General features: G+C 41.0%; 1 protein-coding gene across 2 annotated transcripts in view; it reads right to left on the bottom strand.

Annotated features, from left to right (window-relative positions):
* dachd (dachshund d) overlaps positions 1–12,609 on the bottom strand; it is a 91,808-nt gene that overhangs the window by 52,783 nt on the left and 26,416 nt on the right. The window lies entirely within an intron of this gene.

Below are 12,609 nucleotides of genomic sequence, written 5' to 3'. Positions count from 1 at the left end.
AGCAAATAGGCCTACTCAGCAGATAGCAGTGAAACTCCTGGTGTCCTCTCGCTTGATGATATAATTCTTAATGTACAGCCTGACTAGACATAAATCTTAGCTCAAGCATCACCTCACCTGAATCTCTCTCTCTCTCTCTCTCTCTCTCTCTCTCCCTCTCTCTCTCTCTCTCTCACCCTCTCTCTCTCATGATGAATTGTTTGCTACATCTCAGAGACTAAAACCCTTCAACCTCTTCAAACCCGGGTTTCTAATAACGCGTAGGTGCTGGGGAGAGGTGACAGCATGATGAATATCACAACAGACAGCTCCAATATGGGACAATTTTACCAGATCGATATCTCACTGCAATATCAGAGAAAAGGAGCTGATATTAGTCTACACAGTGTATTACAGATGGGGTACATTTCTTCTCTCTGCACTCCCAGTGAACCTAGGCTATATTTCATCCGTGTCGGCAATGGTTTACACACTCACAAATGCTCTGGAAACTAATCATAGCATGGTAGCCACGCCAGACGCATCTGCTTAAAATTATCCGTATGTGTGACGCGCCCATAACCCCTTGTTCAACACGGGGATGGACTTGCAAATAAACTGTGAATCGCATTAGAGGATGTTACAGACCATTATTTCTGAGTGAGACCAAACGTTTTGTCACTTTCTAATAGAGAGATCATGTGTGCCTCATGTGGGAGGTGCTGCTTTTAACACAAGTGCTGGGGAATAATAAGATATCACAGATTAAACATTTTTTAAAAATGTAAAAAAATATAATCTCAGACTACAGACAGTAAATTCTTTAAAGATACACTAAAGGTGGAAAGAAATAACATTTCCTGTTGATCTCTCAAATAATCTGTTTTCCAGCAAAATTAGGGGGGAGAAAATGTAGGTGAAAACACACACACACACACACACACACACACACACACAGGAATTTAATCCTCAATTTTTTTTGTGGCACAACAAAATTGAGGCTAATTGGGTCAAAATCTTGATTTGTCCACACTGAGTGCCAGTTAGGTCATCCAACACAAATTACCAAAGTTGAAGTGAAAAATGGCTGTCGCAGTTGTTCTCATAACCTAATCTGAAATCTTCCTCGGCTGGGAATGAACTTTGGTGCTTAATGAATTCAGGAAATCATAAAAATAAATCTTGCAGTGTCATTAACAAATTGCACATGCATGTTCACGTGCCTCTTTGAGTGCATGATCTTTACCAACATTTGTACAGGGGTTTTATTGCGGGTCCAAGATTAATTTAGACTAAATTATAGTTCAGGAGATACATCACAGCACAAACATTTTTTGAGCCCCTGGATGAATAAATCATAAAACACTCACTGACAAATTATCTGGCACAATTCTTTTTGTCAAGCTCCGCGCCAACCACCGTGGTCAAGTAATGTGTGACTGAATAAATAGAATAAGACACCTCTTACTTCCGAGACAGATAGATGTACATAGGGAGAGAGAGAGAGAGAATGAAAGAGAGACTGAAGGAGAGAGTGCAGACGTTGCTAACGCCTAATATCTTCCCTCTCCAGGGGGCCAGGGCTGAGGGCCCCTCTGCTGTCAGCTGCAATAGGACCAGCCTTTTGTGAGAGCCCAAGGTTCGTTAAGGGCTATTAATGGAACACAGTATCCCTTGTGCAGGGAACTTGTCAGTGTTTCATTAGAGACTGATAAACATATAATACATAAGTGTCAAACACAGTGTGTGTGCGGTGTGACGCGACGACGGGAGGGGAAGAGGATTTTGGGATTGCAGCGCAGCAGTCATTCCCATGCTCTAGACTGACAACATTAATGATTTCTTAAAGAGGGAGGAGAGTGGGGGGTGAAGGGAGACATCAAAAGCTAGAAAATATACTGATGGAAGCACGGAGTGGAAGTCTGCAGCTGGGATGCAGTTTGGCAAACATTGTACAGTATTTTTGCCTTGAATGGTGATCTAAGTACAGAGAAGTATTTCAGGGTCGATATCTAGCTTAGATAAGACTGCCTGACATTTCGCTATTGTTCACTTATGCTGGAAGCGCGGGTCCAAAAGTAAAGCAAAAGGAAAAAGAAATACATCATATTCAATTAAAGTTCTTTTTTTTCACCACCACTGAACAAGCTAGCCCACAATTGGGACTTTGGGTCTAGTTCACAAAGTCCTTTTGATCATTTTGTGGCAGTAAGAGAGTTTTGAGTCCCATTGAGTATGGGACCAAGCTGATCTTATTATGATAATTGGGATACATCAACTTCAGATAGCACTAATGGAGGGAGATTTCAGTGATCAAGAGCACATATTCAACTGCAGAAGCAAGTTCACTTTTTTAGAAGGAGACATTATGCAATGCTCTGTTGTGTTCCCAGTAGACAGCAACTGAGACCGCCAGCAAAACCAAGAGTATGCTTTTAGCTTTGGTGTTAGGAGCAGCACTGCACTCTGCGGCGCTTGCTGTTAAAGTGAACTGTTACTGTACTGAAGTAACATCTATTTCCCCATGAGTGAGTAATTGGTTACCATGACCATTAATCAGTTAATCTTCTCTTTTTACCCCCTCTCTTCAACAGAGAAATATCAGAGGTTCAATAATTAAAAACGTGTCAGGTGAAAGTCCAACGCGCTTCCTCATACTGTATGTTCTCACATTCCCTGCTTTGTTCATCTTATTAACCTCCTCTCCGCTCGCCGCGCCTTTAAATGAAATCTTTAGCCCCTTACATGTGAAATTAAAACTGCCCTCCCTTGAGCGCTTTTAATTATTCTTCTTCAGGAGAAACTTCCACTTCCACTTTTGTCAGGGCGGCCTTCTTTCTTCCCAGCCGCCCTTTCCTTACTCCCACTCACTGGCCAGGTCTGTCATGCTTCACTCCTCCCTCCAATCCTTTGCTCCCTTTTTTTCTTTTTCTCTTCTTCTGCGGGTCTGTTTAATTCTCACCTTGCTCTGCCCTTGTCATCAAGCCGTTGAAGCACAAAGCCAGGAGCAAGGGAGTGTTTACTCATTTCCCCACTACATTACCCCTCCTATTAATCACTGCACGGAAACTTCTGGACACGGGAACATCTCTGCGGCCGCTGCCCCGGCTGCCCCCCATGCTAACAGGGCCAACTTTAAATAGCTGGCATTCTGAAAATTATCCCTTATACTTTCAAAGAGTTAGTAACACAGACTCCCCTCTAGCACAGCCGTGGTCTAAGTCCCGTGGCACCTTGTTTATCCAAGCAAACTCCCTCGAGCCAACACTGTCACTGCGTTGAGGGGTTCAGTATGTCAAATAATTGAAAATCATAAAAAATGCCTCAAACGATGCCACTGTAGGGGGAAAAATGTAATGATGGCTCTAGATAAAAAAAAAAGAAAAAAAAAAACAATGTTGGAGTAAACATGAGTTGGTTGACATTGAAATGCATGATACATTATGTGCACACAGGACAGGCAGAGGTTAGTGTCTCTAATTAATCAAATTTAATTGCATGTAAATTGTATTTTAAATGCAGATGGGGAAAAAAATAAAAAGCTGTTTTTGGAGGTGGAGAACGCACCCTCTTGTTACTCTTCACTTATTCTATTTGCTGAGATCAGAGAGTGGAAAAAACAGTTTGGAAAAGTAAGGTATGGTTCTCTAGCTGCGGTTTAATATAAAAGCTTCTATATGGAGATATTTAGCTTTATCGTTTTTCCATTAGGGCTGTGAAAGAAAAGGGAAAAACATATATAATATAATGACCTAAAATTTAATATAGGGTCCAATGTGTCCACATTGCCCTGTTCACAAGGCAAATCTGCTGTGAAGGATTCTTATGAAATTCAATTAACACATCAACAGCATTCCTTTTCTCTCCTGCCCTAATTCCCACATTCCCACTGAAATGACTGCCTTCCCGGCGATTATGCTAACGGCTCAGAGTGCACCGTAAATTCACAGGTCTGGGAAAGGCTGTAACGAGAACTCCTTTAAATATGGGAAGGAGACGTTAGAGAAGATGGATCGCCGTGGGCTAGCGGTCGGCCGGCAGTGGGCAGGGAGAACTTGTTTGTGAAACACATGCTACTAGCTGCTATACTGCTTCTAATGAGGCTATGGACAACAGCAACATTATCATTAATGATTGAACCCCTCCTTCCCTCCTCTCTCTCTTCATTTCTCCCTCTCTTTTTGCCACAGCCCCCTGTCCTTTCGCAATTAGTGTTTTACTGGATAGCCCTAGGCAGCAGGCTGCGTGTGTGTAGGCTATCTACGGTAGAGAGAAAGAGAGAGAGAGAGCAAAACATTTGAAATTCAAATAAATGAGCAATGTAAATAGTTTTGAGAGAGTTTACCCAGTGAACAATGGACCCTTATGAGACACAAGTGAGACAGAGGGAGAGAGAAAAGGACTGGTGGTGAGGGGAGGGGAGTGGTGGGGGTTGGAGGGATGATCCAACACAATGTGGCCCTTCTCCTAAAGCAACTTGTTATCAGGCGCTACGCAGAGCCCCCCATTCAATCTGCATTTAAATACATTTCAGTCCACTCACTCATTTGCATTCATTTCTCCCATTATATTTGAAAATGGCCAAATGTCTAGCCAGCACAATGTGGGAGCCTATCACCGGCCAGGGAAGCCCACACCTGATGCCAATTTAGCCTGCTTGGATCTATTCATTGCCATGGCCTGATCTGACAACTCCAGCTCTTCCCCATCCAGGAGACTTTTCAATTGGATCTGCTTGTGGTGACAAAATTGTTTTGCTCGTAGAGGATTTTTTTCCTTTCTCTTTCCCCCCCTTTTCCTTTCGCGCTCCCTCTCTCGCTCTCACTCCCTCTGTCTGTGAGTCTGGGCGTCTATTTGGGAGCCATGGGAAAAGGAGAGGCGAATGATTCTCAGTGGCTTCTGATTTCCACTATTTGTTCAGCATTAGGCCCACTTATCTCTGAAAGAAAAAGCAACATGTGGAGAGAAAGTGACAGGCAGAAACTCAGCCTCACTAACAGGCCTATTGTGTGCTGAGGATCTGCATTCAAACATGAGGGGCCCTCCAACTCTCTCTCTCTCTCTCTCTTTCTCTCCAGAACGCATATGCACACACATACACACACACACGTACACACACACACACTTTCGCATAGACCTCTGTCGCAGTCAATTACCACTGCTAATCTGTACTGCAATGGAGAGTAAATATTTCATTACTTTTTCAAATAAACAGTTGGTCTGAGCCCATGGAGTGTCATCTATCCTGTGAAAGGAGCGGTGACGTTCACATTCATTTACACCATAAAAACCACCGGGCTTCTGAAGTGGAGTTTTTTTTTTTTCCTTCGCCAAGAGCACACTACTAAAATCATTAGATTTGGTGGCAACATCTTGAGATGAAAAGCCGAATGGAGAGCCCACCATTTACACTACAGCACCTTTCCTTTGGCCCAAAACATTTTGAGGGCGCCCACCCACCCCACCCACCACTCCTCTCTCTCTCTCTCTCTCTCTCTCTCTCACTCTCTTTCACTCTCTCTCTCGTCACTTGCTTTCATGCGTTGGTACCCTCACAACAGAGTTAATCAGAACTGGGGTCTATGCAGCTTGGTACAGGCACACAACACATTGTTTTCTCCGCGACATACTAACTAAGTAGTGCGGTGTGAGATTAGCAGATGAAATAATGCAAGGAGCAGGGAGGGTAAGAGGGGAGGGGGGCCGGAGTTGGGGGGGTGGGGTGCTGGGGTGGAGGGGTGACAGAGAGATCCCAGAGTCTACTGCTCATTAATCACTGCAGCGTCTTTGACCTTTCATTTGCCAAGGGCGCAAAGCGAGGAGGAGGAGGGTGGCTGCTGCTGCTAACGCCGCTCAGGAAAGTAGGAAGAGGAGCATGCCAGAGAGAGAAAGAGGACTAGAAAACAAAACAAGAAAACAAACAAAAAAAAAAGAAAATAAATAAATAAATAAATTATAAAAAAAAAAAATGGGCAAACGATGACCGAGAGACTGTGTGGCAGATAGATATGCTAAAGTCCAGAGAAGATGCCACAACACATTCTTAATGAAGAGTGAAATTAATCAGCTTCATGGGCTGTTAGATGAATCAGGCATTTCCCAGCCCCTAGGTGGTATCAGCTGCTCTGCTCCACTCGCCAGGCCTGATAAAGACCGATAGGCCCCTTGCCCATTTACACATGTTATTAAAAGAATTACAAAGATGTCTGCTCGGCTCCCTCCCTTCACACTGGTCTGGGCTTTGGGAGCCGGGTGCTGGAAATGGCAGGGGGGTGTGACATTAGCGTCAGGCGTATTTTTAGCGTCTGGATGCTCAGCTCTTAGTTACCAGGTGGGGTGGGATCGCTGCAGGCAGCCAGGCAGCAGCAGCAGTGAGAAAAGCTTGACACGCTACAGCTATTAAAGAGGAGAGAAAGAAAGAGTGTGTGTCTGTGTGTATGTATGAGAGAGAGAGAGACAGACAGAGAAAGAGGGAGGGAGAGAGTGAGAGAGAAGTTGTACAGCTGTAAAAGCAGCAATGTGACCCTGCTGTTGAGGCCTGTGTTGATTTATATGTAGAACCATGCCTGCTATACATCATTACATCTCTATTGTCTATTGTAACTTGGAAACACACTCTTGTAATAATTAGATAATCATACTGAATATACACTATGAGAGCACTATAAAGAAATGCTTTGGCCTAAATAATTAAGCTACAAATAAGCATAAGAGAGAATAAACTATAATGCAGACTAATCAAGTGAAAATAATGACCCTGGAGCAACCAATACTGGGGAAACGACCATTATAAGTGTAGGATAGTTTGGCATCAAATTTAGTGGGTAGTTATAAATATACATTTAAGCTTATTTTTAACCCTAATTGATGTTCAAGGTTAATCTAATCAGACCAATTCTACCTCTGAAGAGCCTGCTCCAATTTAATTGGCTATTTTTATTGCCTCAGCGAGATTTTAATTGAAACCAATGGGGATCTAACAACAACTGTGACATGTTGATGTCTGGGGGATAGTTATAAATATGTGACAAAATATGTGCATTATTAATGTGATTTCTTAATGCATTATTGTAATGTGTCCCCAGAAACATAGAGATATTACTTTACACAACAAGGGGGGAGAAAAATCATTTCATCCTGAATATGTCAACAAAATAAGACAGAGACATTTTCCTCTGACTCCAGGCAAGTCTGGAGATTTAAATCATTAACATTCCAAGGGAAATTTTGAATTCATCAAATGAAACGCGAGCGATTATGCACACTGCCTTGCACACTGTGCAAGTTTATGTACACACTGAGACCTTTTAGAGGAGTGACCTGCATTTAGTTTGTGCCACTGACCAGTCGATCAAAGTGTTAAGTCCACTGTTACAACATGACTTGCTGTGAATTCTCCCTTGCAAATTCAAAGGAATAAGGTTTTTGAGAGGCACAGGCTCAGTATGTTTCAGCAGGATTCAAGCATAGTGTTACCGTCTAAATCTAAAAAGCGATGAGACCATAAAAAGTGTCATTGATTCAAAAGGAGAGATTACATTGAGTCTGACACAGGCGTGAACATTAGCATGAAGCTCCTGGATCAAATTCTGCACCGCAGCAGTAGCCACTGATGATATTGATCAGAATCATGGCTACTACGACTATAGATGGACCATGAAATGGCACTATGAAGACCCACTTTCTCTCTTTGTAGAGATTTTCACAGGTTTTCTCCATTTATGCCAAAGGATTTCTTCTTCTTTTTTTTTTTTTTTTTTTAGATTTTTTTTTTTTTTTTCAGCTAATGGCAGGACTGTGACATTGGGCGTAATAGATTAATGTTAATTGCATGCCTGCGTACTGGCTGACAGATCCACGATGAATTTAGAAGCACATAGGTTTCAGTGGTGGTTGAGTGTTGTTATTCGTCCTCTGAGGGATGACAGTTACTCTTTACCAGTGCTTTAAATATCAGACCTATTTCCAGGCCTAAACTGACAGGGGTTCAGACAGGGAGAAATACAGAGAGAGACAAACACAGAGAAAAAGAAAGGGAGAAAGCAAGGGAGAGAGAGAGAGAGTCAGACATAAAAGTTTGTGTTGCTCTCTCCTCTGTCCACAAATGACTGAGGATACAGGGAGGACGAGGGGGGGGCACAGTCCCACAGTAAGAGTGGAAAACACCACCTACTCAAGCCTGACATCTGTATAAAAACAAAAATAATCTGCTGTCAGCAGAATGTTCAATGACTCCTATCACCCGGGTGCTGATAAAGACTCTGGCCGCTGTAAGGATTGGGCTGTTATGCGAGGGGCTCAGTGGATCGGAATGCATGCTAATTGCCATCAGAAATATGTGTTGAGCCTTACAATTTCTGGCATTGCTCCGTACCTTGGCGAAGGACATGCCAGAAGGGTTCCAGCAAAACAAAGATTAATGAACGGTGTTGAATCGCCGTAATGCCATGTCAACACTACCATACATTTCATTACAGAGGTCACCAGTGCTTCTGTGTTAATGCCATGCTCAAAAATTTCACGGCACAAGTCTTAGTCTCTCCAGCCAGCTGAAAACAGGAGATAAATATTTTACTTGTTGGATGATATTATACTGTTGATGTGATTACATGGGCCTGTTGAAAGTAGCCAAATGCACATTCACTCAGCCAAAGGTGCAAAAGAGAGTTTTGAAAATGGAAAGTTCACAGCATTGCCACGGTGACAACATAAAAATATAAAGTATGTTGAACATGTCAGTATAATCCAGTGTGTCAGTAAAACCTGATGCTCTAAACAGGAGCAAACCTCCCCTTTTAAATAATTGATATTTTCTGATTAAATGTGGCAGTTCGGAGATAATGAATTCTTTATAGTGTGCCTTGAGCAACTCAACAGCCTTGCCCTGCATGACAGCTTTATGGGGCGTCTTTTTGCCCAAATTTTGAAAGTTTAACCTATGTAGATCAATGTGCTTCCTTAAAAGAGTTTAATAAATTAAAGTGCAGGGGGCTTTTTTTTCCTCAGCGAGCAGAAAAAGCTGATGAGACAGGTTTAGTTTAATCTCAGGCAATAGAAGTCATTAACCATTCTCCCAGGAATTAAAATATAGCTTGCCCTTTTCTTCTCTCACTTATCATTAGCATCACTTTAATCTCCCCGCGTTTCACACTGCTATTTTAATCATTACTTACTGCCTTTTGACAACTGAAGAACATGGCTTCTCCCCGCTCAGGCAATATCCTGATTTTAGCTGACAAAATGTAGGACATCATTTAAAAATATCTAAATTTCCTTTCCCTTTTTTATTCTTCTAACTTCCACACTTGTGCCCCCTGAATGTCTCTCTATTTATATCAAAGAAAGCACAAAAGAAAAGAGGAGATGGAGTGGACAACACTCAGGGTGTAATGTGAATTGCCTGCAACAGTTAAGACACATAAAATACATTATATTCATATTTGTATCTATCATGTTGCTTTAATAGATCATGAATTTCATATTGTTCTATATGGGTCATGTAGGGTGCTGAGGCCATGTACTGTATTTCTTTGTCCTTGAATCAATGAACATTTACAACAAAAAACGCATATCTCCAGAGCAGAATATAAATCAAGTATTATGCCCAGACTCTCAATGACATTGACAGATATAGGGCACACAAGTTCTTCAACTTTTGTTGCTGTATTGTTACTGGTAACAGTCACACTGAACAATGGTAGTGGATCTAGATCATGATTAATTCAGAAATGGAAAAAAAAAAATAATAATACAATGGCAACTGATAATACATTACATTTCTAATTTTGTCAATGTGTGAATTTCCAGTGGAAAGATTTGATTTAGCTCAGTTTTGAGCTAAATGATGCATTGCTCTAATTATCTTGTTTAAATGTATTGTTTGTTTTTTGTTTTGTTTTTTTTTTCCCCATATTATAGACAATCCACAAAGTGTAGATGATGCCGTCTTAGCTGCTAATTTGAGGGAAAAAAGGTTCATGAAGCTGCATGTTTATGCAAATGGATAAATGGATGTGTCATTACATTTCAATTCACTGATTCAACAGTAATCCACCTAAGCTAGTGTAGTTCTCCCCTAAAATACATGAAATTGAACTAATCTGCTTTTCCCTCAGTGACTCTGTACTTCACTGCCTTTTCTAAAACTGCGCCAAGATTAAAGGCATTACCAAAGAACAGAAACCTCAAGTCCTTTAGATTAGTGTTCAATTACTTAATCCTTTAATAGAATTTGAGTTTTGTCCAAAACAAGTACCTCAAATGCACATTATTACTGCTGTCAAAAGCAACAAGCAGATTAAGTATAACTGTTACAGGGTGGTTTAACTCTTCAGAGTCCATGCGCGTGCAACAATTTTACATGGCGGAAAGTGATATTATAATCTTCTCATGTTTGTTTAGTGAAACATATGGATGGCATATTGTCCTAATGAGCCACACAGGCAACCATAGAGCTTGTGTGACACTGGAGAAAAAGAAAGACTGTATCTCTATGAAAACTCCTCTATTGAGCAGCATAAAAGCTGTTGTTTTTCTTTTCTTCACGAGGTGCACATGAACATGAAACCGGCACCCTCCCTCCCTCCGTCCCTCTCTTCAAACCCTGTGCCTCCCTCCCTTTCTCCTACCTCAATTGAAAATCAACACTGAACTTGTTCTCCAAACGGTTGGAAGCAGTTTATGAACATTTCAACAATAAAATCCCCTCCTCTTACATCAAAAAGAAGCTCAATTCATTTCTGATCTCTATCCAAGTTCAAAGGCTAACTTAAAGTGATACTTCAAAGAAGCATGTAATCAAAGACATGCAGCTGTTAAAACAATCTTTTGTTAGTTCATTGTCTTCAAACCAGACTCTTCACAAAATCCCCAAATGAAGGGAAGCAGAATCAAATAAGTTACATTCAATCATTCTGAGTGGGAGGCTTTGGTGTCACACTAAAATAAATGTACTGCTAAAGATTTACTACTATTTACAGCAGCTGAAGCAGTACAATAAGGCTGGTATCCTGCCGCAGGAAAAACTACCATGGTCCTCTTAAATATGCCAAGGGCTCGAGGCACAGTAAAATATGCCCTAGACAAAGTGAGGCATTTTGACAAATTAAGCATCTAGTTATGAAGGCTACATTGTTATATTTGATGTTTGTATCCTTGCTTTTCTCTCGCAAGGCTCTGTGGCTCTGCGTAAGCAGTATAATGTCCTATCACTCTTTCCTCTGTGGCCCGCTGCACTGTGTCATTTGATTTCCTCCACAAGGGCAAGTTGTGGCTGTATTAACAAGTCCCTATCACCACTTGAATTGCATTGGAATTTTAATGCTAGACCATCCAAAAGGAGGTACATGGAACAGAGAAAAAAAATGAGAAAAGAGGGAGCTTTGCCAGTCCACTGGCTTGGCTTAATTTTTTAATATGCGTTAGCACCTTGCTTTAATCCGACTCTAATGTACATTGTCAGGGGTTACTGTTGAGATAGAGAAAGGGGCTGTCAATCAAGCCTTGGTCAAATTATACCCAGACTCCATTAGGTTTAAAATGGAGCGATGAGGTCTAGCGTGAGTCAATCAAATCATTTAAGGATGGCTGTTACGGTTATTACGTTCTGCTTGTTATGGAACCTGCTCTTACCTTTATTACCATCACTGGCAAGTGAAAGTGAATGGCCATTGAATCGCACCTGTTGTTTTCATGTGTAACATAATTGTGTATTTCCCTGTAACTCTACATTTAATTTTTCCCTCTTGCAAAGACGGTAGGTGCACTTGCAGGCCATCTGTCTCTTTTAAATATTCAAAGAGCACATACATGATAATTGTGTTCAATGACAAGGTTATAGATGTTTTTAATTTCTTTACAATGCTTTAGTGGTCAATGACCGGCATGAGTAAACGGTAAGCAAAAAGTTTTAATACTGAGACAAAGACATTGTGAGGCACTAAACAATTGTGAATCAATGTATATATAAAAAAGTATTTTCATTCCATGTACCACTGATGGTTATAGATAAAGGACTGCTATACAAAAAGAGAAAATGTAGAGCACTGTGTTATCTGTCAGTGGTTTAGGTATAGATTTTGTAAGATAAAGATCACTAACCTGAATGTTAGAAGATCCACAGAGAAAGAGAGCAGGTCCCCACATGTAAAAAAGAAAATCAAACAAGGGATAAGGTCAGTATATTGATATAAGTCCAAGTTCAAGTTCAAGTTTGTTTAAAGCCCAGTATCACCGTATATAAGTAACATATCTATCAAATTGTGTCACATACTAATTGTGTTTAGTAAGCAAACTTGCTGTGATCAAACAAGAGGAAGCGTAATGTGTTTCAGCTTCAGAGTAAAAGAGTCTCACATTGTGTTACTTCATGCATAACTCCTAAGATGAGAGTAATTGCCAAACAAGACAAAGCAGTCGCATCTGTTATGTTGGGCATGCAGAAATTTTTGGAGGGAAAATCTGTAAGTGAATTACAGGCCAACTGACAATATGCGCAAAAATGAGAATACTGTTGTGAAACATTTTCATTTGCACTGTTTGTAAACATGATGTGGGCTGTATGACTGCCAGGCAATCTTAACAGCCATGTTTCCAACTCACAGAAAAAAGTAAGGGAAAGAAAAATTGCCA

Source organism: Myripristis murdjan, chromosome 21 (assembly GCF_902150065.1).
Source record: "Myripristis murdjan chromosome 21, fMyrMur1.1, whole genome shotgun sequence".
NCBI lineage: Eukaryota > Metazoa > Chordata > Actinopteri > Holocentriformes > Holocentridae > Myripristis > Myripristis murdjan.
This window is presented reverse-complemented; position numbering and strand designations above follow the sequence as displayed.